Source organism: Bactrocera neohumeralis, unplaced genomic scaffold (assembly GCF_024586455.1).
Source record: "Bactrocera neohumeralis isolate Rockhampton unplaced genomic scaffold, APGP_CSIRO_Bneo_wtdbg2-racon-allhic-juicebox.fasta_v2 cluster09, whole genome shotgun sequence".
Classification (NCBI taxonomy): domain Eukaryota; kingdom Metazoa; phylum Arthropoda; class Insecta; order Diptera; family Tephritidae; genus Bactrocera; species Bactrocera neohumeralis.
This window is the reverse complement of record NW_026089622.1, coordinates 1,536,899-1,541,332: the sequence shown is the minus strand read 5'-3', so window position 1 is coordinate 1,541,332 and position 4,434 is coordinate 1,536,899. Positions and strand designations below refer to the sequence as shown.

General features: G+C 36.5%; 1 pseudogene; it reads right to left on the bottom strand.

Moving 5' to 3' along the window:
• Positions 1 to 1,024: 1,024 nt before the first annotated feature.
• On the bottom strand, positions 1,025 to 1,227 carry LOC126764822 (small nucleolar RNA U3; annotated as a pseudogene).
• Positions 1,228 to 4,434: the final 3,207 nt, after the last annotated feature.

Here is a 4,434-nt window from a genome sequence, read left to right as displayed (position 1 = left end):
GTGAAGGAACCAAGTAATGGTTCTGCAAAATTCACAGGACCAAAACAACAACGGGTTAACTACCTGCCAAACGTAAATTCTACTTCTAATCAAGAAGATATGACGTATCATGAGGTAGCAAACTCAGAGGCCTCATCAATCGAAGACGACCTTACTGAACCTAACCAGTTAAATTTTTTAGACAGGACTGCTTGCTACCTTTCATTGAAAGAACAATTGCAGGGAGAAAACTGAAATTATTGATTGATACGGGGGCATCAAAGAACTATATAAAGCCTCTAAAAGTGCTTAAGCACATAGCACCTGTCGAAAATTCTTTCTTTGTAAAGTCAATCCATGGCTTTACTCACATTAAAGAAAAATGCACGGTAAACCTTTTCGACACAAATAGTACCTTTTTATGCTCCCGTCTCTTTCAACGTTCGACGGAATAGTAGGTCTGGATTTGCTAACGCGAACAAACGCAACAATAGATCTAAAATCAAAAAAAAAAGGTACGTGGAGTCCCTACGCGCGGATGAAGTTATACTTCGTAGTGATATTCTAAGAAATGCATATCATTTTGTATGAAAGAAAACTATAAAACTTAAATTCACATTTTATAAATTTATTATAATTTATTATCTTCCCGAGCATGCCTTTGCCAACAAGTCGTCTTTTCGCGACGATGGCAAAAGCTAAAAATCATAAATTGCACAACTTTCTGGTGCTTCTCGCAAAAATCAGCGTCGATATGTATTCACGATCATACGTATACATACAAACATATTTACACATGTTTGTAGGCGAAGCTGCTACAGCGGCAAGGGGTGACAATCGGCGGCCATTACTTTACTTATGCCATAGAAATTCCATTGCTATGAATATGGAAATGACAACGAAATAATGCAAATATGCATATTTTTAGAGGTCATTAATTTCTTTTAAGAAATGAAAGGAATGAATGATCCAGAGAAGTATAGTCTTAACTTTTCAACGGCCAAGGCAGAGCATTTCAACCAAAAGGAATTTATTCATTAAAATCACCACTCAGAAGTCGTTTTATCCGTTGTAAGCGAACGATTTTCGAAGAAACATCATTTCTAATATGCCACAAGACAAAATTAGAAATGAACTTCTTAAACCTCACGCTGTCAGATAAAACGATATACCTCGTCATCGCGGGTCGATTTCCAAAAAATGTTAATGAAGACTAACTACAGAAATAATCCTGTAAAGCAGAGATAAAGAGATGTTTAACTCTCTTTTGCTAAACATCAAAACCTACTGAACTTTGACAGCTAATCGAGTTCAGTAGGTTTTGACGTTTATCAATTGGAAACGAGCGATGGCCAGATTGGAATCTTACCAAAAAAATGTGTAAACGGAGGGATTTGTTGCAACGTTCAAGACCACTTATAAAAAATGTAAAACAATGAATATTAAATAAATTTGTGAAATTTAAAGATATTTGATGACACGTTTTGTAATTTGAAGCATAATATTTTTATTTTCAATGGAAAATGATTGAAAACGTTTAATAATTGAGAGCTAACAAGCTTAAATCCTATTATTGGGTATTGAAAGGACAGAAGTCAGTTGTTATAATATTCTTTAAAAAGATTTAAATAGTTTCTCCATATAATAAATAAACACTATTTAGTAATTTTTATTCGTACTAAATGTTGGGTATTGGGTTGATAAATGCCCAAAAATTGTTATTTTGTTCAATCTGGCCATAATGGAAAATGTTATAAAAAACGCTAATTTTGAGGCGCTCTCACACTGGAATAAGTTTAACATCCCATTATTCCTGCTGTAAAGTATAGCCTTAATTCTTCAACGGCCAACGCAGGGTATTTCAACAAAAGGTCACATAAAATAGTTGAGAATTCGCAGAAATGAAAGACAAAGAAAAGAAAAAGCAGTATAACTTCAATAATGAACAAGCACACAAACATACATATGCGCAGCAGCAGCAAGGAAAGAGGTAACAATCGGCGATCCATTGTATATTTCTTTCATGCATAACCAAACCATAATTAGGACAATGCAATTCAAGTGTCAATGGTGGTCTAGGTGGTAAGCGTTTCAAAAGTTACGATGAGCACGTAGGAGGTACGTAGGTTCGAATCCCAATGGAATTGATTTTTTAATTGAATATATCACCAACCAAAAATTGAAACATTGTTCTACAAAAACAACAACAGCATAAGCATGGCAACATTGTGTTGTTGGTAGAAAAGCCGAGCTGTGCCGAAAGAAACGAACGAACAAACAATCGCCGATTGTCACCGCTTCGCTTGCTGCTCGAACATCTTCGCAGACAAGGTTGCGTAGATTCATATTGAACAAGGTTGCGCAACCTGAATCTATCGCAACCTTTTCCGAACCGAATAATGGCTCAGAGGAAATAAAGTTTTTAAAGTGTGCAAATGTGAATTTCACACGAGCAGAGGACGTAGAAGTCCCCGAGGTTGTAAGGGGCAAATTTCAGAAAATGGTGAAAAATTTATTACGCGTTTTTTCTGATCCTAATGAGGCCCTACCATTTAACACAAATATTGTCGCCACTATTCGCACCGAAAGTGACGACCCGGTGTATTCTAAGCTATACCCTTATCCAATGGGTGTAGCGGAATTCGTGAATACTGAAATTCGCGATTTACTAAAAAATGGTATTATCCGACCGTCTAGGTCACCATACAACTATGGTGATGGGTTGTAGATAAAAAAGGAATGGACGAACAAGGCAATGTGAAGAAACGTCTTGTAATAGACTTCAGAAAATTAAACGAAAAAACCATCGATGGCAAATATCCCATCCCCAATGTAACCGTAATACTATCAAATCTAGGAAAGGCCAAGTATTTCACAACACTCGACCTAAAATCGGGCTTCCACCAAATAACTCTCGCAGAATCCGATAGGGAAAAGACCGCTTTCTCGGTAGGCAACGGAAAATATGAATTCTGCAGGCTTCCTTTTGGTTTGAAGAGTGCGCCCAGCATTTTTCAAAGAGCTATCGACGACGTATTGAGAGAACAAATAGGAAAGTCCTGTTACGTTTACGTCGATGACGTTATATCTTTTCAGAAACCGAAGAAAAACATGTCGAGCAGAGGTTACATGAAACTAATATGAGAAATTCGCGCGAGAAATCACAATTTTTTAAGGAAAGCGTTGAATACTTAGGCTTTGTTGTGTCTAACGGAGGCATTAAAATGAGCCGCAGCAAAGTAGATGCTATACATAACTACGAGAAACCCGCCTCTCTTTTCAATGTCAGATCCTTTCTAGGTTTAGCAAGCTACTATCGTTGCTTTATTAAGGACTTTGCGGCAATAGCAAAGCCTTTAACATATATTTTGAAAGGAGAAAACGGCAAGGTTAGCGCCACACAATCGAAAACGATTAAAGTGGAATTAGACGAAAAACAATCACTTGCTTTTAACAAATTGAAGGAAGTCCTTACATCGGAGGATGTTATGTTACTCTACCCAGACTTCAGGAAGCCATTTGATCTAACGACAGACGCTTCATCTTTGGGTATAGGTGCAATAGGCCAATCACCTTTATTTCAAGGACTTTGAAAGATCGTGAGCAAAACTTCGCAACTAACGAACGCGAGTTACTTGCCATAGTCTGGGCCCTAAAAAGCCTTAGAATCTATCTCTATGGCGTAAAAAATTTAAACATTTTTACAAACCTCATATTAATGGCAACAACTGAATATAATCGAACGATTCACTCGGTGACCAATATGAAACCAATCGAAATACTTCGCCAACCCACCCGAACTGAGGATGAGATAACCATGAAAATAATGAAGGCTCCAACAAGCACAAATGGATAGGAATAACCCCTCCAGACGGAATAGAGTATTCGACGTGGGAAAAATTATTAGTAGAGACTAACATACGACTCGAAATAAATTATCCCCTTTATATGTTGGAAGAAAATTTGGGAAGGGAGACCGGGAACCACGGTTTCAAAAAGGAGGGGGGCAAAGGAAAAACCCAAAGGAAAACCAAAAAAATAAATGAACGGGAGGAAAAATTTTAAAACCCACACTTAAAAAACCAAAAGCTGGACAGTCGACACTGGTCATTTGTATGAAATGTTTTTAAGAAATAGAATCTTTATAAATGAAATTAAATTTTTTTAAAACTACTATTCCAAGATGGGGATAAAAAAATCCCATGTTTTTTAAAACTAAATGATATAAAAAAAAATTATTGAAACACTTCAAAACACAACTATCACTGTTTTAAATGGAGGTTTTATAAAATTAAGGTTCTTTTAGCCCAGTAATCTTTACTTTTTATTATCAAATACCCCAAACCCCAAATTATTTGGGGAAAAAAAATTATTTTTTTCCTCCCCACAAGGGAAAACAATCCGCACCTTGGGAATGACAACAATGTTGCCGATTGTCATAATCGTTTTTTGGCG